The following is a 27,523-nucleotide window of genomic DNA, read 5'->3' on the forward strand; positions in this document are numbered from 1 at the left end:
CCACCGGCATTGGCACACTCATGTTACTGAGATGAGGATCCCAGTAGAGTGGGGAAAGGGACATACACCCTGCTGTTAGCATGTTCAATGTCATCCACATTGCAAACTGCATATATACCAATGTGTGGTTGTGCCTATCCTGTCTTGGTGGGATTACATGGGCAACAGATGTGTTACCTGCACGGGGACATACCTCCATGTGTACAGTCTTGTATCTGTACTGCATCCAAACCAAAGGCTCTGTGTATTGTACCCATCCATGTCATGTGTACCACCCACTACACTTACTGGTGTCCACTGTAGAAGGCCTGCTGACACCACTGCACCCATCAGCCATGTGGCACATGGACAAACACAACACAATCAGAATAGATACTGGTGAAAGCAATACAACACTGTTAATTACAGCTATAATGCATCATGGCTGCACAGCTACCCCTTCCAAGATATTAGCATTTCACTTTACTGCGGACAACATTTTACACAGCATTCTATTGCTGCACTGTTGTACAGTCACTCTGTGCATCAGCACCATGTTAGCCTGTCCCTGCATTGATGTTATGGATGACAGGATATGGCACAGATATCATCATATGCATAGGGTGTGTTGTTGGTTTGCCAGTGGCCTAGGCTGAGCCATACAATTGACAACGTGTGTGTGAGGGGGCTGAGTACTGTTATGGGCCAATGATGATGTTGTGTGTACAGGTATGTGGTTGCCCTAGATTTGTTGTTTATGTGTGTGTGTGTCTGCATGCACACAGTTCCACCATGTGGCTGCCCTATACGGCGATTTGTGAGACAGCTGCAGACTGTACCTGGCAGGGTTTGCAGTTCACCATCTCTGGCCATGGACATGGGACCTGTGCCTGGTAGGGGTGCTACAGGCAGTATCAGGTAAAAAGCCAGATCGGGTACTGTCCCCCGAGGTTGACAGACATCCACTGGATCCAGGTCCCTCCCGAGACTGGCCAGGGCTTTGTGCACATGGTCTGCTTTGACAGTCTGTGGACAGCAACCTCCCACAGTGCTGGGGCTGGTAATGCCACTACGGGAGCGGCTGTGACTGGTGGGATGTCCACAGTGACCTCCAGCTGCTGGTGTTGCTGGAATATGCCCATGTGGCCATTGCAACCATCCCGCCCTATCCTGATGCATGGACATGACATTGTTGATGAGATCCAATGTCTCACCCCACTGTCTGTCCATGACCTTGGTGTAATTATGAATGGCACCTGCTAGGTCACAGATGCTGTCATTTACAGAGGTGTGATGAGCCCTCTGCACCCTTAGACCCTGTCTGGTGTACCATTCCATTCATGCCTGCTCCTCCATGACAGCCTGGAACATGCATGTGGTTGATATAGATGTGGCACGTCTGCCAGGGGCATGATGACCAGCAGTGCTTCGATGAACACCCTTGTACATCTCCCTATGTGGTACCCTGCTGGACATCTGGCTATGGCTGTTGTGTCGTGACACACATGCCATAGATACCACACTGTCCTGGCCAATGCCAACCATAGACTGTCCCTCAGCTAAGGCCAATGGTGATGAGGTATGTAGAGGCAGTGTGACTGTGTGCTTGGATGAGGTGGATACTTGTGGGATGTCAATTTGTGGCCCAGTGGCAGCCCCTGATGACCCTGCCTGTGCCTCAACACACCTATCCTCATGGCCACTGTCTGTATCAGTGACATCAGATTCCCTGCAGGAGGCACCCAGCCCCACCTTGCCACCTGTGAGGGGAAAACAGGGAACAGACTGTAAGACCTGTACATCACCACTAAACAGTACACACACACACACACACACACACACACACACACACACACACACACACACACACACACACGTGCAGACATGGCCATACACACAGACATACACACATGCAGTCGACATACATGACAACCCATACACTCCACCAGACAACACCTACAGACAGCTTCAACACCCCCATAACACACACAATAGCAGGTGATGGTGCAGTACAGTATCACACACAAACCTGCAATTACACACATATCAGCATGCAGGACATGTGGTGCTCAGCAGCATGCAGTGCAACTGTAGTCAGTCCCCGTTACTAACATTATAAATGGCTGTGATGCATGGCTTCTGTTAGTAGGTGATGGCCCTCCCCCTGGAACACACTGCACCCATGTTCACAGCATTGCTGTACATCTGTTCAGTACCCTGGCATGTACTGTGCACCATACCTCACAGGTGTACACACCATTGCAGGATGTGTATCTGTGTGTCAGTTATGTTTTGTCTGCTGCTCACAGCCTCTGTGTGTTTCTGGATTATATGTGGACACGTGTTTAGTGAATGCCTGATGTGTATTCACAGATGTCATCATCAGTGGTGCATGTATGAGTGATAGAATACCATTTGACCGACCACAAACACAATGTACTGTACCTATGGTGAGTGTAGAGACCATTATTGACATGGCACTCTCTTCCATGACATGCCATGGTGCAACACTACTGCATATGGCAACACTACAAATACCGGATATGTGACATATGACCTAGGCAGTCAGTTGCATTACAGGCCATATGTGTCAGTTGTGCAGATGTTGGTTGGAATGTATACCATTTATGGGTGCATATGTGTGCACACAAATATCATGATGGTGTGTAGCAATAACTGCTATGTGTACTACTGTGGTCACTATACCTTGCAGGGATATAGTAGCATGGGTCATCATCATGAGACAGTAGTTGGTCAGTCAGGCCTGCAAATTTTCCCCAAACCTGCATGTTTGCATGCTAAACACGTGCACAGCCCTTGGAGGTCATACAGTACTATCACTAGTGCCGTGGAGTCAGGGTTATGTCTGCCACACTTCCTGACCTTGACTGTATGCAGATAGAGCCATTCAGTGGGTTTGTCTCTCCCCTCCAGTGCACTGTTGAGTTTCAGGATGAAACACCCTCACCATCTCCTGCTACATCGACATCTGTGGCCTACACATGTGTGTCATATTGCAGTATCCCAAACTAGGAGCACCATGTGTACTGGCATATTTCCTGCCAATGTAGGGCAAACATGCAGGTGTACAGTGGCACCAGCATTGTACAGATGGGGATGTCATCCCTGGGTTGGGGTGAGGTGTGGATTGTGCAGCACATGCATCATAACTGCAACTTCCTGGACTTCCCCAACATGGTGCTGGTACATCAGATCACATTGCAACACATGGCTTTGGCAATGCCCCACCATTATGTAGGTCATATCTGTAGTGAGCCCTGGCTGATGTTGCCTGTGGTACACATAGGTTCATAGGTGAGTACTGGTCTATTGGTCCTGGGGCCTACATAAGCCTAGCCATAAGGGTTTCCAGCCATGCACCACCCAATAATGTTATTCCCCTGTGCCCCTGTCAGGCTGTGGCACAGATGTACTACCCAGGGTGAATTCCCCATTTCCCATCCAGTTGTCAAGTGTTTTTGTAAAGAGGGCCAATGAGTAGCATTGCCTGACATGAATGGGTAGTCTGTTCCAGAGTATGGGAATTCCCCAGGACAGGGCCCTATCCCTCCAGTATGTTCTGTGCAATGTGTTGGTGAGGTTTAGGACCCTGGAGCGTGTGTTTTAAGAGGTAGTGGGATTTCTTTATGTGTAGCATGTTCAACTGCTCTGTGTATGACATAGCTGTGTATGTTAGGCAGATGTCAGCTGTGCCTGGGTAATGTGCACTGGGAGTGTAGCCACAGTTGTCTGAGATGGCCTATGTATTGCATGTGTTTGAGGCTGGTAATCCCATTATTGAGGTGCATGCTCTGTCATCGAACATGTACAGCATACATTATGGGTAGGTGCATTAGATGTGTACATGGCCTACACCTTAGCTATGACATGCACAGTGAATTACCAAGCATAACCTTAAACCATACTCACCAGCATCTGGCCACTGCCTTGCTGGTATCCCAGAGGTACCTACATTGAGATATGATAGAGTTGATGTCAGTGGCCACAGCTGTGGCATTGCTACAGGGTGGGTGCAATATTACAGTAAAACAACAGCTGAAGTTCACAGTACTACATATTATGCATAACTGCTTATCAATACTACACAGCAACAGACTCCACATCTCACATATGCATGATCTACCTGTACAGATGCATACACAACAGTGGTCTTCTGATATGCCCTGGAACCTTACCTGCATGCTGCATGTCTGGTGTGTGGGTGGCACCAACCTCCATGACTGTATATGTCTGTAGCTCTTGTGGGTAGGCTGGTGCCACCAGACTCATGAGCAGCTCCTCCACTCTAGTGAGGGGTGATGGATGTTATGCCCCCCCCCACTGTTGCAAGGTGGTCACCCCACACGGCAGTGGCACTGTGATGTACATGGATGGAGCAGGTCACTACAATGATGGTGGAGCTGATCATACATACAGCTGTGCACCCTCACCTCATTCACCCTGCAGACCACATCATTCCACATGGTGGTCCGCTCATTCTGGTCCTGGCTTGTCTTTGAAAACAGCAGCTGGTAGTGCTGGATGATGCTGGTGAGTATTATGTCATCCTCAGGGGCACTGTAAGTGGGATTCCTTGGGTGCGCCATACTCCCTGAAAGACATAAAGATGGAAATATGTCTGAGCAACTCATATGGCATGTTTATCATAATACAATACACATATCAGTCTCTCGCCACCAAATCAGCTCCAACTTAATGTTCACACAACGCAAGTGGTATGTCTCTGGTTTATCTACCATTAGGACATATATTGTATTGTACAAAACTTTCTGCTATGTGTTTATGGACATGCTCCCTGTGGGGACACTAGAGTTGCTGGACTGTTAAAGAGTATTTCACCTGCATGCCATTGTCACTGCCACTATGTTTCCACATATGCATGTGGTATGCTTGCTATGTGATTGCTACACATCTGCCATTCTGTGTAATTGGGGATATCTATGCATGCTGTTGGACATGTTTTGGGATTGTGTGGACTACTACAACCCACATATGTTTCATGACAGTTATACAACAGTATGTGTAGGGGTTATTTGCCTGCAGGAAAACCACTCCCCCTAATGTGCACATATAACCAGTCCACATCCGTGACCCACCATGGAACCTCATTATCTACTGTTCCGGCACTACCTTCATGTGGAACCACCTCAGGGAATGGTGTCCCCCCCATGGAGCACACACAGACATATGTCTGTCACCCAGTTAGGTCCAGGGTCTTGTGCATAGGGAGCTCCACAGAGACATGGGGTATGTGCTACATTACCTGGAGGCATGCAGTACGCATACACAAGGTTAGACATGCATGTTCCTCCTGCTCAGCCCACAGCCTGGGCACCTTTATGACCATGTAGATGCTGTTGTGACTGTCCCCCTTTGTTCCCATATGGGGGCTCAATGGCCTCCACATTCCAAATGGAACTACCCATCCACAGTGTTTACCCACTACATGTGTCATATACCAGCCCTGTATGTTGTCTTGTTTGTCACCCAACCAAACCTACATACCAATATGTGCCTAATACCCTTCACCAACATATATATCCCACCTTCTCAAACAATTGCACTGTGTTCCCAACATGGGTTACACACCACACTCCACACTCCATTTTGCAGCCATGTACTGGTGTGTAGATATGTTGTGTATTGATGTGTGGTGTTCTCTCACACGTGTCATGGCAGGGGACATGTATTGATATATATATATATATATATATATATATATATATATATATATATATATATATATATGTGTGTGTGTGTGTGTGTGTGTGTGTGTGTGTGTGTGTGTGTGTGTGTGTGTGTGTGTGTGTGTGTGTGTGTGTGTGTATATACCTATAAGTGTCAGTATTATGTATATGTGTGTATGCGTCTGTTTGTGTATATATATATATATATATATATATATATATATATATATGTATATATATATATATATATACATACATACACATATGTGCATATATGTGTAGATATCATTATGTGTTTTTTATATACCTATATATATGTATAACTGTCCGAGGTTCTGTAGACATACATAGCTGTGAATATGTATCCCACATATGAACATATTTATGTATATATATACAATTGATGTTATATGATTATTTGTGAGTCATACATCTAATCCCTCCCCATACCCTAACTCTTCCTCTCAGGAAACAGCTACCCTCCTGAATAAACACTTTATCTCTTCCATCCAAAATCTGGTAACCTCTAAGTCAAACTCTACTTCGACACCCACCTCTCCAAGTCCCACTAACACAACTTTGTTTTTTTTTGAGCCAGTTCCCATTACTTACATCAAATCTCTACTACTCAAGCTAAAACCTTGCTCTCCTTCCACTGACAATCTATCTCCTACATTCCTCAAACTTGCTGCTGACTCAATTGCCTATCCTGTATCTATACTAATTAATCAATCTATTCTGGAATCAACTGTCCCCACCCTTCAGAAATCTTTCTTCATTATCCCTCTTCACTAAGGTGGAAACTCCACTGACCCCTCAAACTACCGACTCATTGCCATTCTGTCCCCCCTCTCCAAGATATTAGAAAAATGTATTCACTCACAGCTTCTCAATCACCTCCTCACACACCACTTACTTACCCCTACCCAACATGGATTTTGTCCTCATCACAGCACCACCACTGCCCTCCTCTCCTTTACTCATATCATTGCAGAGGCCCTAGACAACAATAAACTCATTTCCTGTCTCTTCCTAGATCTCTCCAAAGCCTTCGATACTGTCTCTCATCCTCTACTACTATCCAAACTCGCAAATCTCCAGCTATCCCCCTCCACACTTGCCTGGTTTAATAGTTACCTATCTGGCAGGGAACAATCTGTCAAATGGCTCTCATCCTTCTCACCTTTCCTCCCCATCTCCACTGGTGTTCGCCAAAGCTCCATCTTGGGACCCCTTTTGTTTAACATCTTCACCAATGATCTTTACACCTCATGCAAAGAATCCTCCCTTATTCAGTATGCTGACGACTCCACACATATCCATCTCAAATAACATTCCTGAACTACACTCCCTGACCCAACAGGCCCTACTATCCACTGAACAATGGCTCTCTCACAACCTATTGATCCTAAATCCCAAAAAGACCAAACTCCTACTTTTCCTTCCCCGTTCTCTTTCTCATCACAAAACCTCCTTTTTTATTACATCTTCTAACAATACAAACATCCAACCTGACACCCACACAAAACTCCTAGGGGTCATTATCGATGACGAACTCAAGTTCAACCTACACATACTCCAATGTATAAAAAAAAAAACAAACCAGAAACTAGGTCTGCTATATCGGAGCAAAAAATTCCTAACCCCTGAATCTAGACTTACCCTGGGCCAGGCACTCCTCCTCCCCTCCCTCTTATACGCCGTCCCAGTTCTTACCAATATCCAGGCCTCCACTCTAAACAAACTGCAACAGACTTACCATAAAATAGCCAGATTTATTACTAACAACTCACACCACTGCATTTCTTTAAACTCTCTTCAATGGCTTGGACTTCCCCAGTTTCTGCTATCTTATCAATTTCATATGCTACACTCTATTCTTTATAAACCCTCCTTCTGTCCATCTCTATCTTCCTTAGTCTCCATCTACATCCCATCTTGGACCCTCCATACTTCTAACCAACAATTACTTGATATCTACCACCCAAAAAAGTCAGTAGGCAAACGACTCTACAAACACTCCCTTGCCCATGCTTGGAACAAACTTCCCCTTGACTTACGTTCAATCTCCCACACCTCACACTTTAAAAATGAACTAAAAGCTTATTTTCTCAATTCCAGAACCTGCCCTTGCCATGACCCTACCTAGTCTTCCTTCCCTTTATGTACCCTCAAAAGGACCATACTTAGTACCTCATTACACCTCTCTCTCCAATGTGTTTACTATGCATTTGCACAATTTTATACTAACAAAAAATGTTTATTGTTGACCTATTGAACTATATCAATGTAAAATTGTTACTTAGCTTCTTTTTAATGCAACTTTAACTTTATGCATGTAACCCAACATATATGTGAATCGTTTTGCTATAACTGCTATTATATCAATATTGTTTAAAATTGTACTTGTTTTAAAATGTATTACTGGAGCTTTTCTCCTCGGGTCTCCACTGAAAATGGGCCAAAAACCCAGTTGGACAAACCCGGTTAACAAATGTCAATAAATAAATAAATAAATAAAATACATATATATATCTACATATAGCTGTCTATCTGTCTACATTTACATATATCTATATCTGTCCATATGTCCATGCATGTTCGGCTCATATTTTGGCCTGTACCTCATTTGCTTGGCAATTGACATGGATGATCGCAGCATTGAAGACAGTAACTAGTGCCGACACTTTTGCGTTTCAGACTTCATCTCCTTCTACATATGTGTTCTAATACATATAACTGTGTAACTAGCAGTATTTTAAGTGTATTAGAGCATTCGTTGATATGTATCCCTATTTGTACCCACATTGTGGCATACTTTGTCCAGACTTCTTGCATTAACAGGTTGTGTGGTATGATATTAATACGTTTCCTGTACTGTTGACTGATTGTGCTGGATGATATGTTTGTGAAAACATTAGGTTATGTATATCTGTCATAGTTTAGTGGTAAATCACTTTGTGTATGGAGTGCAGTGTCCTGGGTTTGAGCCTTGCAGAGGCAGTTTATTTTGTTGCTGGGCAGAACAAGGGCCATTGGATACAGAGTGATTAAGGCACTTTAAAGCAGTTGTAAGCGGGTTTGCACGTGTTTGCATGACGGTAAGCACTGCTAACCTCTGCTTATGTTTTCTTACACTCAGTTAGCTTCGGAATTGCTCAACCTGTGCAGGCAATGCTTAGCTCCGTGCAAACCCACGCATACCTGCTTACTGCTGCTTAAAAGTGCTTACTGCTGCTTACCCCTGCGCTAATTTCTTTAAAAGAAAAGAAAAAGGGGTTGATAGGAAAGTGGTGAAAAAAGGGGCACAAAGAGGGAAAGACAGTAGGAGAAATAGCTAGGCATGTGCAGGAAGGGTGTAGGAAAGGTCCATAGCTGCCCATTTCTTCTACAGCAACAGCTGTGCATATACACTGAATTTGGAGGTAGATTTGGACCCTCAAACCCCTGGGAGAGGGGTGAGGATAACATAAATTCATTGTGATGCCAATTAGACCAGATTACATATGTCCAGTGGACACATGTGCAAAATGGACAGCTATGTATGGGGCATGATTTTTTTGTGAGAACAGATTGCCCTTTTTTCAGGTGAGAGAGGGATGTTGGGAAGGGTTAGTAGGTATATTTGGGGAGGTAGGTTGGGTAGGTTAACAGACAAGACAAACAAGACGCATACAGGGGCAGTATATGACACATGTGAGGGGTAAACACCTTGGACGGGGAGGGGTGTTTGGAAGTCGCAAGCCCATGAGCCCCCAAATGGAAACAGTGGGACTGAGGTCTCCACCCATGGGCAGTTACCACTGCACCTTCACGGCCCCAAAGGTGGCTATGCTGGGGGCTGTGTACGGGGGGCAGGCTCACACTCTAATTGTGCCACTCGGCCCTCAAGCTGGCATAGCCGGTCTCAAAACTCCAGATCGAGCTCCCTATGCACCACGGCCTGGACATGTTGATGGGTGACAGGTTCCCTTTCCTGCCCACTCCGAGGGGGGTGAGCCCCATCCCCTGTAGTGGTTCCACCTGAAGGTGGCGCAGGGCCCATGGAGGAGGAGGTCTCAGGCTGGGCCCCAGATGTGCTGGTGCCCGGTGCCATGACCAACTGAGGTGGGACAGGTGGGTCTGCTGGGACCGGCCTTCCCATGCGAGCTATGTTGTAGCAGGTTTATGACAGATATGGGTTAGTAACAGTCAACAGCATTCAGGATTAGTTATAACAGCATGCATAGGTATTCCCATTAATGCAAAACACCAGATTTAACACAGTTGCAGAGAAAGCAGAAGACATGCGTATATGAAACAACAGTGGCCATTACAACAGCATGCAGGTTTCATTGATGGCAACAGGCCACCAATATGGGTGTATTTTAACATGGCACATGCATAGAAACAAATGTGAATATTTATAAACCATTAGGACATATGTCCCAACAAAAGTTTGGATTGTGCACATACCAGTTGAGTAGTGTCATTGGGTTATTTTGCACATATGGTAGGGGTGAGAGAGAGAGTTCAATTAACAACTAACATATCCTTGTAGTTTTCACAACATTCTTAGTCACTGCAGTGATCTTTCCCTTACATGTATTATTACACCACCCAATGGCCTTATATTGTACACTGGTATGTTTATAGATTATTATATACGTGACCTGTGTCTTACATACAGGCATGACAAGATGCAAGTGTTAATGCAACATATGTTGAGAATTGCTGTCATACACTCTGGGTGAGGTGCTAGAATGACAGGTTTGTTTTCATATACATTCTATGACTACGTACACGTTTGACTATCAGTTATATGTCATTAATGGCTGCCTACATTTCTTGGATCATCATACTGATTTTTAGGGGAACAGGGTACCCAGGCTGGTGATATGGGCCATTTATCTGGACATGCTGGACAGATTGGAACAGTTGTGGGGTATGATTATGCATACAACTTAATAGCACTCCCAGGATTCAAACCCTTGCTGTGTGTGGCAAAAAATTATAGCTAACATCATGGTACACTGCGCTATCAGGGAATTGATGTAAAGCTTTCGATTGTTTTCTATCTAAGTCTCCCTCAATTGTACAATATGACTGACCTCTTGGCACTTCCAACATTGTTATGCAGGACTTCATACACATTTTATCTGCATACCACAGTGTGGGTGACACTGCTTAAAATAGAACAGTACTATTTATAGTATGCAACAGTTCACCAACATATGAAAGAAGAGTAAACAAAAGCACTCCAGGGGTAATACCTTTATTCACAGATTATTACATATTTATTTCTACTGGTACAACACTTTCTAAGGCTCTTATATTTATTTGTTATGACAATACATGCAGACTCATTTTTAAACTGCCCTGCAACGCAGCCTTTGCAACCTAACATCATGGGCTTGCTGGTTCGCAGCCTGCTCATCTGCAGCTGTCAGAGAAATACAGTTATATTTAGCCATACCTATTCATAGGTTCATAGGTTCATACTAGGCTATCTGCCCTAGGGCATTTATAAGCCTAGCCAGAGTGTGTTTGGCTTTTGCCACCCATTTTAAATTAATTTTGCTATGCCCTTTTTCGAGGTTAGTATACTGTGCCTCTGTCTAACAGTGACACAAGTGATACCCGCGGTAAACCTACGATCTCCCATCCACTCATCAAGATTCCTCTTGAAGAGAGTCAATGAGGGACTCTGCCTAACCTGGACTGGGATTTTATTCCAGAGTGAAGGGAGCCTCTGGGTTATGAATCTGTCCCTCCAGCATGTCCTATTTATTTCAGTGCAGAGGTTCAAGTCTCTCGAGCGCGTAGCTCGATGGGATTTGGATTTTCTGAGGTGCAGCATGTCCATTAATTCCGGGTTAAATACGTCAGGCACAGATCGCCTCTGAGCAGGCGGTATGCCACTGAGTAGAGCTGGAGTTTCTTTAACCGTGCAGCATATGGCATCTGTTAGAGCCCTTTGATCCTCTTGGTGAGGTACTTTTGGGGTCTTTCCAGTTGCTGCAGGTGTCTGGTAAGGTACATCCCAAAAGGGGCATTGTACTCAATTATGGTCCTGATGAGGGATGAGTAAAGAGGCACGATGACCTCCCCTGATCTAGATGTGAATCCCTTCATGATTAGGTGGGCTATATGAAATGTTTTTCTAACCACTTTGGCCACGTGGTTGTCAAATGAGAGATTGCTATGAACTTGGGTCCCCAGGTCCCTAATTACTTCTTCTGTACTTAATGGATTACCACCTATGTGGTAATTTGTGAGCACTTTGTTTTTGCCAAAGGGGATGACTATACATGTTTTGGCGTTTAGCTTGAGGCCATGGCTCTGGCACCAGTTGTCTGTTTCTATGAGGCCATTTTGGAGGATGCTTGTGTCGGCTGGAGAGTCGATTATGGCGCCCAGTTTGCAGTCATCTGCGAACTTGGTCAGCCACAGTCCTTCCATGTTGGCCTGTACCTCCAGGAAATATATACCGAACAAGAGAGGTCCCAGGACTGAGCCTTGTGGGATGCCACTTGTAACTGGTTTGGAGTATGACATGGCTCCAGCAATTCTAACCATGTGGGTTCTGTCCTTGAGCCAGTTTGCAACCCATCTAGTGACATAGGGGTTTATATTTAAGCTGGTGAGCTTATCTATAATGCCCGAGTGGGGTATTGTATCGAAGGCTTTTGCGAGGTCCAGGTAGGCTGTGTGGACCACCTTCCCCTCGTCAATGGCCTTGGTGACTGTTTCAAAGAAATCTACCAGGTTTAAGAGGCAGGATCTGCCCTTAACAAAGCCGAACTGGGTAGGATCCAGTGTCTGTAGGTCCCCAATATCTTTATTTATGAGGTCCATGATGATCCTTTCCATAGCTTTGCAGACCAAGCTAGTCAGGCTTATGGGGCGATAGTTTCCAGGATCCGTTGAGGCACCACCTTTGTGGAGAGGGACCACTGTTGCTGTACGCCACTCTTTGGGTACATATCCTGTAGTAAGGCTGAGATTGAACAGTAGTTTTATGTTTGGGTTCAGCTCTTCTTGGAGTTCATGTAGGATGCAGCCCGGGACACGGTCTGGTCCCACTGATGCTGTGTTTTTTGCTTTGGAGAGGGCGGCTCTTACCTGAGCATCTGAGATGTCTGGGGGGCAGCACTCTGCTGGGATAGATATTTGCCCTTTTGGTGGGGAGGGGGGAGAGAAGTTTGTGCTGAACCTGTCAGCTAGGATGTTGGCAATGTCTGTGGGTTTGGTGTATTTTTTGTCATTTTGGACTAATTCTGAGCATATCTGGGAATTCCCACCCAGGTTCCTAACATAACTAAAGATTTTGCTCTATCATGTAGTAGCTTCCTCCTTCTATTGTATAGTTTGTTTATGGCTGGGGTCCACCAGACAGGACGTCTGCCTTTGGAGGATTGGGTCTTGGTTTTATTTGGGATTGCATGATCCATGCATTCCTGAAGGTGTTCATAGAATGCGTTTATAAAGGATTCTGCGGTCTGGGCCGTATTTTCCACAGGTCCGGGGGCTTTGAAGGATTCCACCTCGGTTTTGAGGAGTGTGAAATTTGCTTTAGAGAAGTTTTTCACTGTGGTTTTCTGGGCAGGGAGCGGGGTCGGGATGTGAATATCCAGTGAGATTAGTTTATGGTCTGATCTTACCAGTGAGGGATACACTTCTGGTCTGGAGCATAGAGTCCCCATGTTGGTGATGATCAGGTCCAGTATGTTTTCCCCTCTTGTGGGAGTGGTAACAAGTTGTTCCATAGCATTTGAGTTTATAAATTCTAGGAACCTTTGGGCTAGGGTGTTGGAGCTAGAGTAATGCTTCCAGTCTATGTTTGGGTAGTTAAAGTCACCCAATATAATGGTGTTTGGAGAGACCTTCATATTTTCCAGTGTTCTCAGGAAGGCCGAGTGGGGTTCCTGGGTTTGGGAGGGTGGTCTGTAGCAGGCTATAAACTGGAAGGCATTTTTACCCTCTGTTAGTTGCACATGGATAGTCTCTGATGCTTCGTGCTGTGCCACCAACCTGGAGGTGTGGGTATCTTTGACGAATATTGATATTCCCCCTCCTTTTGTGGTTCGGTCCAAGTTTTGGGGCCGAAAAGCATGGTATGAGGTATAACCTGGTAGTGCTGGGGTGCTCTCGGGGGCCTTGAACCAGGTTTCTGTTACTGCACAGATATCGATGTTCTCCATGCTAAGGAGAGTTTTGAGTGCATGCATCTTGAGGTTTAGACTTCTGGCGTTGAGTAGCGTTACTCTTAGTTTCTTATCCCTTGTGATACCTATGGAGGTGGGTTTGTCTTTTGAGCCTTGCCTAAAAAAGGCACTATGGGGGTAGCAAGAGCCTTTGCCAATATCCGAAAGCCCAGGGGTGACAGGTGCAAGCCGTCCCTAGCGAAGCATCGTGGCTTGTCGAGCATGTCATCCCAGGCTGACAGGCATTGGATCCCCTTTGAATGACACCAATACTTAAGCCAGTTGTTAAAATTGATCATCTTGTCTTCATATTGTGGCATCATTTAATTGTTATGGCACGTCTGTCTCTGACAGGAAGGAGACTTTCAGGTGCCATAATTGTAAAGCCTGTAACTATATTTTTACTTTTTCTTTGTTTTTTCACCAAACCTCTGGCATTACTATCAACTTGAATTTTTATGCTGATTGCAGGAGCAGAGACTTGGCTTACTTCACCACCTGTTGCGCATGCAGTCCCCTCTATATAGGCAAGACCAACAGGTTGTTTAAAGATAGGATTCTTGAACATCTAAATGATACTGCCAAAAGAAGCACTAATGCTCTTGCTAAACATGTTATGCAGAAAGGGTCAGGACACCTGTTTAATTTTTTTGCCATAGAACGTATGAGGAATAACTTAAGGGAATTATATATGAAAAACAAGACTGGGAGCAATGAACAGAAATGGATACTTCTGCTGAAAGCATATATAGAACCTGGCTTGAATGATCTCACTCAAACCTGTGATGAAGAAGAGATCTTGGCAGCACTGATTGTTTTGAGACTTTGTTCTCTTATATTATGTTATTATTTTGTTCTTTATACAGGTATAGGTTTTGTTTTTCATGATATTCTTTCGTTGATTTTCTTCATGTTGTTCTTTTTTTAGTTTTTGTGCTTGTTCCTTATGGTTATGTACTGTGTTGCTTTTTTTAGTGTTTCTATTTAAGTTCATGATTTTGTAGTTGTGTATTTTTTTAGTTATAGCTATGTGATCATAGGTAGGTACTAGGCTATCGGCCCTGGGGCCTATACAAGCCCAGCCAAAAGGGTACCCTGGCTTTTGCCACCCAAGAAAATTATTTTCCTGTGCCACTGTCGAGCAGAGCCACAGAGGTGATCCCCGGGGAGAATTTCCTATTATCCTTCCAATCATCAAGATTTTTATACATCAGTAATTCAATGGACCAGAGGTGTATTACTCTATGCTGCATGCCTTTGTGATTTTGAGTTAGTCTGGCTGTAAGTGTTGTTTTTCATAAGTATGCCTTTATGTCATTTGTAGCAATTAGTGTATATGTTATAGAAAAATGTTTTTTTTTTAGTCACTGCTCTGATAGCACAAGAGTAAAGATCAGTTTTTTATTTATTGCAGCTTTAAGAAATCCTTACTTTGGCTAGTTCTAGTCATGTGATCGCTGCAAGTTCAAGCTCTCATTCAGTAGGCAACGTGGTTTATTCAGTGTCGTTTTCAATAGTTTTAACTTTGGACATCAAGATTTCTACTTTGCAGGTATGTACATGGTCCAACTAAAAATGCTTTGGCTATTTTTTGATGCAGAAGTGTTTACAGATCGTGAGCAGTTAATATAAATACTCTCTGTATATACGTTTCCATATTTGTTGATTTATGATGTTTAATGCATTTACTGATGGATGCGATCTCATAATTTTTGAAGTAGCTACTAGTTTATTTATGAAGAATTTTATTTTGTAGTTTAGGAGAAGTCTAAATGATATAGTTGTATTCCAACTAACTAACCAGCAGTTAGTTAATGGTCTGAGGAAGCAGAATGCTACCTGTGAAAGTGCTAACCTGTTTTAACTAATAAATCCTTTTCTGTTTTGATTGTGAACCATCTCTACTGCCATGTTTGGAAGGGGTCCTTTACTTTGTTTGACTCCTTAACCATACCTCGTTTCATTTTTTTCTACCTTATTCTTAAACTCCACTTTCATTTTACCCCACTTACTAGCTATAACTTCTGAAGAAATGTCTAGCTTTCCTAATAACTACTGAATAATTTCCACTATCCATTCCTTAAATTCGTCTCTTTTATAACAGGTAGGTGGGGAAGTGGCAGTGTCTCATTTTTACTTCATTATCCTACATTTCTATCTTATTTGTTATTGGTTCAAGATTTGAAATAGTAACTGGATGTGTGTTGAAGCTTTCAATTAAATGGGCATGTTCATGTGAAGTATGATTTCTGTCTAGTTTAGCCCAGTTATCTTACCTTGTGGAATAATCTGTAAATTCTCTCGGAGTTCCTTTGTGTCTTCCATATTAAGTATTTTCATAAATTTCTTCAGAAATCTACCCTCTTTTGTTATATTTTCCCTTCTATGTCCCCCAGATGCATCCCCTTTGTGTTGCAAATCAAATGCCAGTCCCCACCTATAAATAATACTCCCTGCTGAAAGCCGATTATTTCTCTCACAATTTTCTTAGACTTCATAATAGCAGTTTTAGCTGGAATATAAATACATGCCAGTGTAATCTTCCTGTCTAGGCAGTAGCCCATTACTACCACAAATCTACCATTATTATCTTTTTTCCTTCTTCCATCACTATTGGAGCTCTTCTAGCTATTAGTATAAGTACTCCTCTTTTCCTATGTCACTGATGCTCTGCTGAATATCTCTCCTGAAATCCTTTTTTTATCAACTTTACATGCTTATTTCTTTCCAAGTGTCTCCTGTAACATTTCTATTTGCACCTTTCATTTCTTAATATAATTAAATACTCCTTCCTTTTTGTCTGTACCTGTGAGGCCACTCACATTCTAAAATAATATGTTTAGTATAGCCTTTATGATAAGAAATTATTATTCCACTTATTATATATGACAGCTTTTTAAATGTTCTTTTCCAGCATTTATGCTACATGTACCCACTAATGTTTGACAGGTTGATCTTTTATACAGTTTCTTCTCATCTCCATTTGAATCTATGTCACATTTTATAAGACCTTGCATTTTTAATGACCCCCCCCCCCAAAAAAAAAGACGTACACACTGCAGAACATCTCCATAATCTACTAACTTAAAACAAACACACAAAACATCTTCAAATAATGAAGTGTAGAGGGGCGGAGCCTAATGGCTAACTGAGAGCAGCTTGATTTTGAGCTCTTCATACTCATACTAGAAAATACAGGAAAAACTAAATATATTTAAAAAAATTTAGGTAAATATTGAAGATGAAGTAATTTATAACAAAACTACCAATTTTGAAGAAAAAATTCTGAATTTTTCCTGTCAAATACTACAGAGGACATTCCAAATTGTTTGAAGATGAGTAACTCCAAGAATTCACACTCAGACTCTATTATAAAAAAAAGAGATGCAACAGATATCTGCTACTTTGCTGGACTTATCGCTAAAAATGGACAGATTTACTGAAAATCTAGAAAGTCTTAAGGATAACTGCCAAAAACAAACAGAAGTTTTTAAAGAAATCTTACAACAGCAACAAATAAAAATATCAGACATTGAGACTTCCTTAAGTGATGTTGATGGGAGGCTAAAATAAAGTGAACTACATACTCAATTTCTGCTACAACAGAACACTTAGTTAATAAATAAAGTTGATGATATAGAGAATAGAGAAAGAAGGACAAACATAAGGATTTTTGGTCTTCCAGAGAAATCCGAAGGTGACGACATTATCTCATTCTTGAACTCTTGGTTTCCTGAAGTTCTCGGACTAAAAGAAGGCTTATCTTATGGGATAGAAAGGGCACACAGAGCTATCGGTAAGCCACTTTCTATTTCTTCTAAACCAGCTCCAAGATCCATAGTAGTTAAATTTCTTTCTATTATGGACAAAGAGCTTATACTGAGATCTGCATGGAGGAAAAGTCCTGTTATGTATAAACAGTCATTATTAAGATTTGATAATGACTATTCAACAAGAGTTCTGGATATAAGGAAGAAAACATGGCCATTAGTAAAACTTTTAAAACAACATAAAATCAAAGCGCAGCTCTCTTATCCAGCCAAAATAAGAATCCAATATAACAACGACATGAGAACATTTAACAGCATAAAGGAAGCCACATCTTTCATAAAGAATAATAACATAATTCCACTACCTGAAGAAATGGACTGGTTAAATTCATCTTTTTTAAAAAGGGCTCCAGGAAAAAATATTTGGTCGGAGGCAAGAGAAAAAAAGAAACAAAAGACTGACAAAAAGAACTCTGATGATACTATTTCTCTCAAAGTATCAACTAAGGTATGATTATAATATATTAAAACTAAACTCTTTAATACACTAGTATAAAGCAGTTTTTTTTTCTTTTCTTACTTAATTGTTTAGTTTAATATAATACTTAAATTTTAGTACTAATTAATAACTTACTAAAGCCCTGAAGTATATATTTATTCTCTAAATACTTGAAAACAATAACCAATGAAGTCTACTAGACATTCTTTTTATTTTGTCACTAAGCTTTTAATATAAACTGCCCTTTTAAATGATCTTCTCTATACAACTACTTAGTTGATAAATTAAGACACTTTCAATGCCTGAATAAATATTATCATTCTTAGTAATCACATTTATGTTATTTAAAAGTGCACATTCAAAATTCATTGATTTAATTTGATGTAGAGTATTGTGATAAAAATGTTATACAATAGAATCACTCATGAACATTTTAGATGTATTCAGTATATTACTGTATTATTTGAAAGTAAAAAAACATCCACGAGCCTTCTGCTCAGTCATTTTTAGTTTCCTTATCTAAAAAGTTGTTCACCACTTCATACACTGCAAGTGATATATTTAACTGTACATAGATGTAATTTAAGTTACTGGCCAGAAGATGGCATGTAAATACACACTATCACATAGTTTTCTTCTTTAACACTGCTGTTTCTTCTCTATACAAATATTTGGTTACTAGAACAGTGCAAAATAACAATTTATTCAAAAGTGCACATTCAAAATTCATTGATTTAATTTGATGTAGAGTATTGTGATAAAAATGTTATACAACAGAATCACTCATGAACATTTTAGATATATTCAGTATATTACTGTATTATTTGAAAGTAAAAAAACATCCACAAGCCTTCTGCTCAGTTATTTTTAGTTTCCTTATCTAAAAAGTTGTTCATCACTTCATACATAGCATGTGACATATTTAACTGCACATAGATGTAATTTAAGTTACTGGCCAGAAGATGGCATGTAAATACACACTATTGCAGAGTTTTCCTCTTTAACACTGCTGTTTCTTCCCAATACAAGTATTTGGTTACTAGAATAGTGCAAAATAATAATTTATTTAAAAGTGCACATTCAAAATTCATTGATTTAATTTGATGTAGAGTATTGTGATAAAAATGTTATACAATAGAATCACTCATGAACATTTTAGATGTATTCAGTATATTACTGTATTATTTGAAAGTAAAACAACATCCACGAGCCTTCTGCTCAGTTATTTTTAGTTTCCTTATCTAAAAAGTTGTTCACCACTTCATACATAGCATGTGACATATTTAACTGTACATAGATGTAATTTAAGTTACTGGCCAGAAGATGGCATGTAAATACACACTATTGCAGAGTTTTCCTCTTTAACACTGCTGTTTCTTTTCTATACAAGTATTTGGTTACTAGAATAGTGCAAAATAATAATTTATTTAAAAGTGCACATTCAAAATTCATTGATTTAATTTGATGTAGAGTATTGTGATAAAAATGTTATACAATAGAATCACTCATGAACATTTTAGATGTATTCAGTATATTACTGTATTATTTGAAAGTAAAAAAACATCCACGAGCCTTCTGCTCAGTTATTTTTAGTTTCCTTATCTAAAAAGTTGTTCACCACTTCACACATAGCACGTGATATATTTAACTGTACGTAGATGTAATTTAAGTTACTGGCCAGAAGATGGCATGTAAATACACACTATTGCAGAGTTTTCCTCTTTAACACTGCTGTTTCTTCTCTATACAAGTATTTGGTTACTGGAACAGTGCAAAATAATAATTTATTCAAAAGTGCACATTCAAAATTCATTGATTTAATTTGATGTAGAGTATTGTGATAAAAATTTTATACAATAGAATCACTCATGAACATTTTAGATGTATTCAGTATATTACTGTATTATTTGAAAGTAAAAAAAAAAAAAAAACATCCACGAGCCTTCTGCTCAGTTATTTTTAGTTTCCTTATCTAAAAAGTTGTTCACCGCTTCATACATAGCACACGATATATTCAACTGTACATAGATGTAATTTAAGTTACTGGCCAGAAGATGGCATGTAAATACACACTATTGCAGAGTTTTCCTCTCTAACACTGCTGTTTCTTCCCAATACAAGTATTTAGTTACTAGAATAGTGCGCTATCATTGCCTGAATAAATATTGTTGTTCTTGGTGGATGCTTTTATGTAGCTTAGAGGTTCACATTTACAATTTGTTAATTTGAATTAATGTAAAGTATATTAATGAAAATATTATAAAATGGAACCACTCGTGAACATTTTGGGAAGCATCTAGAACATTAATGTATTATCTGAGGGTGGACAGTATTCATGAGCCTTCTGCTCGGCTTTTTCAGTTTTTTTTGTCTGAAAAGTTGTTCACCGTCCACATTTATAAGCACGTGATATATCCTAGCGTGTTTAGATGCAATTTAAGTTACTGATCACAAGATGGCATGTAAACAAGCACTATCGCAGAGTTCTTTCCTTAACACCGCTGTTTAGATTACAGTAAAGGAAGTGTTTGCTTCAATTATTTTCACACTTCATAAATATTGTTTCGTATTTTATTAAAAATTTTATGGTTTATTATCAATCTCAGCTAATATCTCATGCAAGTATAGCGCTAGATCTGCTTTGAAGACAGCGCTATTATAACAAGAAAGATAGTGAATCATTTAAATACTGTTGTGTCTTAATGGGTGAGTGTCTGGTAAAAGTATAATACATGCGCTCTGTGAACACATCTAACCGACACTGTGTTAGATAAGTTACTTATAGTTATTAAGTTATATAGAAATGGAAGAAGAGGGAAGGAAAAGGGAAGGTGAAGAAAAAGTTAAAAAAAAAAAAAAAAAAAAAAAAGATCCTGAGTGTCAGCTTGCTGGGAATTATACTTTCATTTATCTAAAGATTGCTTTATCATACTTGTTATTGTATAAAAGAAGTACTATACGTAAAATGTTTATTATAAATGATTAGTTATGGGACAAGAGTGCTATTGCACCATTATCAAGGTAGATTTCCTTTGCAAGTATAATTCTAATTTTGAACTTTCTCCTTTCTGTTTTATAGTTTTAACATATAAGTTGAGACCTTTTACTAGTTACCAGACACTCACTACATTTGTGATAAGCAGAAGACAATATCTGATATGTGTGACCTTTAAATTGAACTTAATAGAGAAAATCTTATGAATAATAACTTACTAATAACAGAACTACAAAATATCACATATAAGTAATTTAGGAGTGAAATATTTTACACATTTTATTAATTTTAGATTGTGGAATTATCAGAGTTATAAAACTGACATTAACTGAAGAATGAGAAAATGCTTTAATGTAAAGCACTATAAATATTGCTTTAATTCTAACTGTTATTATATTAAATCTTATAAATGAATATTATTATTTGTAAGGACTTTAATTGGTTTTGATAAGTGGTTAGCTATATGTCAATTAACTTCACTATGCTGATGTAATACCTTATATAGATCTAAAAATATGTAAAAAAATCTCTTTTATTTTAAACAGTATCTATCTATCATACTCACTCTACTTATTTTTATTATTAATAACAATGTTAAATATCACTAATGAACATTAATGATCTGACATTTGCTAATATATTATCTACAATTGGTAATTTGCAAAAATTTCATAATATTAATGAAAAATGAACATCTAATATATTGTTAAAGTAATTAACAAATGTCTTATTTAAAATTGTTTGCAATTTGAAATAATATCTCATTTTAGAATCTAATTAGTAATGAACAAAACTTCACAGACTAGGCATATATGTTATTTACATAATAAGTGTATCTTGTTCTCTGGTTTTAGTTTTCATTTTTTTGAGGAGCTCAATTTAAAGCAACATTTCCTCATTAATGCAACTATTATTATTGAGGGCAAATCTGTTTGAACTTTTAAGTCCAAACAGATTTGAGGTGCTAGACACTTCATGTTTGGGATTTAGAATGGTAAAATCATTAATTGTTTATTCAAAATATGTTAACGCAATGTTTTTCAGCTTTTTCATTTTTCAGTGGACCAATTTGAAACTTTTTTTAAGCATAAATAGAAATAAATATATTCATTTCAAAATAACTTTTAAAAGAAAGGTTAAATCCAATACGCAAAACACATTAATTTCCAAGGTAAAACAAAATTTCAAGAACAAACAATCCAAAAGTACAAATAAATACATAAAAAAATGACAGACACAACTTTATTATCTATAAATATTAATGGTTTAAATAATTCTATAAAAAGGTCGAATTTTCTAAGATATTTGAAATTACAAAAAGCACACATCACATTTATACAAGAATCTCATTTTAAAAGAGATGATAATTTCACATGGAAACCTAGTGACTATCTAATTCTTTCTCACTCCCTATACAAAAAAAAAAACAAGGGGTTATAATTTTATGGAAAAAAAGTGTAGTTATTCCTCAGATCATTTACAAACACGAAGATAAAGAAGGGTTAATATCAATTGTAATAATAAAATATCAAAATAGAATTTGGACTTTAATAAATATTTACTGGATTCCTGGAATAGGATTGTCTACGGTTACAAAACACACATAGAATTAATTAACAAAGTAAATAAAGGTACGATAGTAATGGGGGGAGATTTCAATTGTATTCTAGATAACTCTGAAACAACTAATAAAAGAAAGTTACGTCTCATACCCGTAAGTAAATATTTCAAGAGATGGTTAGAAAGCTTAAATCTAATAGATACATTTAATTTTAAAGATTCTTACTCATTAAGTTACACACATAGCAATTATTGCTTTAATACTAAAACAAGAATAGATAAAATATTGGTCTCCTCTGATTTAAACAGTAGGATAACAAAGTTTTCTATTATTCCATGTCCCCTCTCAGACCATAATGCCTTAATTCTTAAAGTACAAATTGATTTCAAAAGATTAAACATTATAACTAGAATACCAGCTTACATCCTTAAATTAAAAGAGTTTAAACCTTGGCTAGATTCAGAAATCAAATATTTCTTAGAAACAAATCCTATTAACGATACAAATAATATAATAACTTGGGATACACTTAAGGCTTTTTTGTATGGCAAGATTATAGGATGGTTTAAAAATAAAACAAAGAAATGGGAATCTGAATTACACAACATACAAAAATGAATAACAGAAATAAATACAAGTTCTTATGATGTAATAGATTCTCAGGAAAAAAAAGAAATTATAGATTTAAATAAAAAATACAATGAATTCCTCACTCATAAAACAAATCTAGCTTTGGAAAAACTAAAACTTGCTTCAATTTCAACTTCTCCAAAACACTTACATAATCTAGCAATGAGAATTAAAAAGCAGAACTTAGAAAATAACATCATAAATATAATACATGAAGGAAAAGGGAAAAAAGGTATCTGATGTGAACGATATTCTTGAAGCTTTTAAGTTCTATTATGCTAAGCATTATGGAAATAATGATAATAATATTTCATTTTCAGATCGGAAATTTAATAGTTCCTTAATAAAAAAAACTACCTGACCAATTAAAAGTAGAAATGGACAAGCATATCTCCATAAAAGAAATAAAAGATATAATTAAAGTAAGTAAAAACAACAAATCACCAGGAATGGATGGAATAATAATGGAATTATATAAAATTCTTCCAAATTCAGCAATTTCTCTACTTCATAACATGCTAAATGATATTCAAACTCAAATGATTACTCCACCATCCTGGAAATATTCACTAGTTACCCCTATAAAAAAAGATAAAAGCGATCCATCCCAATGTAGCTCATATAGACCTATCTTTCTGCTTAATAATGATTATAAAATCTTTATGTCTATCTTAGTAAATAGAATTAAGAAATCCCTGACTAAAGTCATAAATGAAGACCAAACAGGCTTTATATTTGGAAGACACACATATGACAATATTCAGAGAATTTTAACCATTATAGAAGCTTTGAACAGAGACAATTCAGAAGCTCTTATAATCACATTAGATATAGAGAAAGCATTTGATTCGGTAAACTGGAAGTATCTATTTAAAATTTTGGAACTTTTTGAATTCCCATTAAACTTTATAAATTTAATAAAGAATATATATAAAGATAACCTGGCCTATGTAAAATTAGGCCCATTTACCTCGGAAGCTTTCAAAATAACTAAAGGCTCTAAGCAAGGTTGCCCTATGTCTCCTATACTGTTTGCCCTGGCGATAGAATTATTTGCGTCTGCAATACGAAGTGATCTAAAAATAGAAGAAATTAACTTTTACAATAAATTTAATTCTAAAATCATGTTATTTGCTAACGATATATTGCTGACTTTAAGACCAAATGAAGAGTCCATGCAAGAATTAGAGAAACAAGTAGAATATTTTTTTTCCATTTCAGGTCTTTGTTTCAATAAATCCAAATCAAAACATATACTTCTAAATAAAATAGATGACTTGCATCTGAATAAATATCATATAATTGGAGAAAAGGTTTCTTCACTAGAATATCTAGGAATTCTTATATCTGAGAACATAGATACTACCATGACCTTAAATTATAATAAAATCCAAAATTTAATTCAAAAACAAGTTAATAGCTGGAATAAATTAATGTTAAACTTGGAAGATAGGTTACAGTTAATAAAAATGATATTACTACCACAAATAAACTATATAGCATTAGCAATCCCTATTTTACCAGATAAAAAAGTTATAAAGACAATACAGAAACTTTTAATGGATTTTCTTTGGTATCCAAAAAAGAATAGAATTGCTTTCTCACATCATATTAGACCCTGGGACTTGGGAAGAATTACATTTCCAGACATAGAAACGTATATTAAAGCTTCCATCATTAAACTTATTCTAAATTGGGTAAATCCAAATTATTCATCCGCATGGAAAATTTTACATTTAACTTTCTTCTTAAATGAAAACAAAATATTAAAAAATATGGATTTGGAGAATTATAATAACATATTTTGGCATGTACTATGTAATAGCTTACAAAATAAAACAACAAAGCCCACTAATTTATCATATCTGAATAATATTTATAATCTATTTAGAAAATTTATAATTACAAATCTAGACATAAAATGATGGTTCGAATTCTTAATACCATTTAAAACATCAAAGAATTTTAAAGAAAAAATCCAAGAAAAAATACTCATTAATTGGGAATCCAAAAACTTTATTTACTGGTTTCAGTGCTTAAATAATCACAGTACTTTAACCACCCAACAAGTAATAAATTAGTTTAGTATATTTGAAATATACAGAACAGAACTTCAAAAAATACTACAATATGCAAGTGATTTATGTAGAATTATTAATGATTCAAACTTTAATACTATACCTAAGTTCATAAAATATATGCAAGAATTGATTTATGGAAATCATAATAAGCTAATTTCTATATCTAAATTATACAAAATTTTAATAGTGTATAAAACCAAAATAGGTCAAAATGTTGTGAACATTTTAACAAAGGGCTTGACAATAAATCTATCATCTGAAGGTATGAATGACCTTTTGTTGTCAGTTAAGCTAACATCAAACTTCCAGATATGGAAAATCTTCACATGGAAATTTTTACATAGAGCCTTTTATACACCATATAAAATAGCCAAATTTGACCCTGCCCAAAAGCCCACATGCTGGAGATGTACTGTAAACTGTGAGGCAGATTGAATGCATATATTTTATGATTGCATTAAAAAATTCTGGGAAGATATTAATAGATTTCTTCAAGCCATTTATAATGATAAATTTGTTCTAACAAAATCTTTAATTTTTTTGAATGTAGATGACTCAGTAACTATGAGTAAAAGTGATCAATATCTTTTATGGTCTATTCTGGCTGTAGCCAGAAAATGTATAACAAGAAAATGGAAATCCACTGTCCCTCCAAGTTATGAAGACTTCATATCTCTATTAAAGGAATCTGCACAAAAAGAAATAAAAGTCAAAGAAGAAAGAATTTTTCCCAGACGTTGGACAGACAATCCTTGGAATAAAATCTTAATACTTATAGACACATTACAAAAGGATAGAATTTCTTCTACATGAAATTGAAATGTCATAAACTAAGATGGACTTATGTGAATATATGCCAGTAAAGGTTATACTAGTTATATGAGATTATTCCTCTTTATAACCTTATTGGTTAATCCTTTTCATTGGACCACCTGTAAATATTGTACATATTGTTATAGTTATTAACTATTTTCTTTTATTTTGAATTGTAATTTAAATTTACTGTATCATAATTTGTCTACAAACAAAAAAAAAATAAAAATTATTTAGCAAAAAAAAAAAAAAATAATGAAGTGTAGCCAACCTGTTAGGAACAGTTGTCTGAAATCGACAGCTGCACACACAAGCAAAGCCTAATATAAAATTAAGGTTATCAAGGTTGCTAAATTTGCTACTGGCTCAACCTACCACACCCACCACTGCAATGCTGTTAGGGAACTAAACTGCTAGAATTTCCCTATTATCTTGAATACCTACAGCTATCATTTACACAAAAACTAATACACAAACCCAACAACTGTCCAGCCCTAAAATCCATCCTACATACCTACATTCCCACCAGAAATCTTTGCTCAACTGATAGACATACACAAGCCCAAGAAAAGCATAGGAGAATGTCTCTATTCATATGCATAGCTAAACTATGGAATAACCTATCAAATACTATCATCACTATAGAGAACCCTAAAATGTTTAAACTTAGCCTAAAAAACTATCTCTACAATTCCTGGACCTGCCATTGCTCGAGATGATACTTGTTTTCCACTGCCCTACGCTCTTTGGCCTCTCCTCACTCATCCCCAATTCCCCTTTATCATCACTATAAGCCTTTCCTTGCTCACCCCTCAAAACTTTTCAGCTTATAGTCTACAAACTAACAAGAAATCTACCCTCTCTTAGTACTGCTCAACATAATTAAACTCAACATCTTCTCGCAACTTACCTCTCCTTTCTATTCCTTTTTCTCTTTCCCTCAACTATTACCTACTAAACCTTAAATTGTTAGTATCACTCTGTTCTTCATAGTGTTTTGTTACATTATTTTAAATGTCAAATTGCAACGTACATTCTTTGTTTACCAAATGCTGCTACACAACTCTATGAAATGAGGTCTTAATGTTTTTCTAATCTACTGCTACCAAATATATGATATGAAGTTCTGCAAATTTCTGTTGTACTAATTTGATGACATATTTATTGTATTTGTCTTAAAATTACTAGTATATGAACTTGGTATGGTATATTTACTGCTATTGTATATTACTGCCTTGGGACTTTTCTCCCTGGGCCTCCACTGAAAATGGGTGTCTGACCCAGTCGGACTTTCTCAGCCA

Source organism: Protopterus annectens, chromosome 2.part2 (genome assembly GCF_019279795.1).
Source record: "Protopterus annectens isolate FY-2018-M chromosome 2.part2, PAN1.0, whole genome shotgun sequence".
Lineage (NCBI taxonomy): Eukaryota > Metazoa > Chordata > Ceratodontiformes > Protopteridae > Protopterus > Protopterus annectens.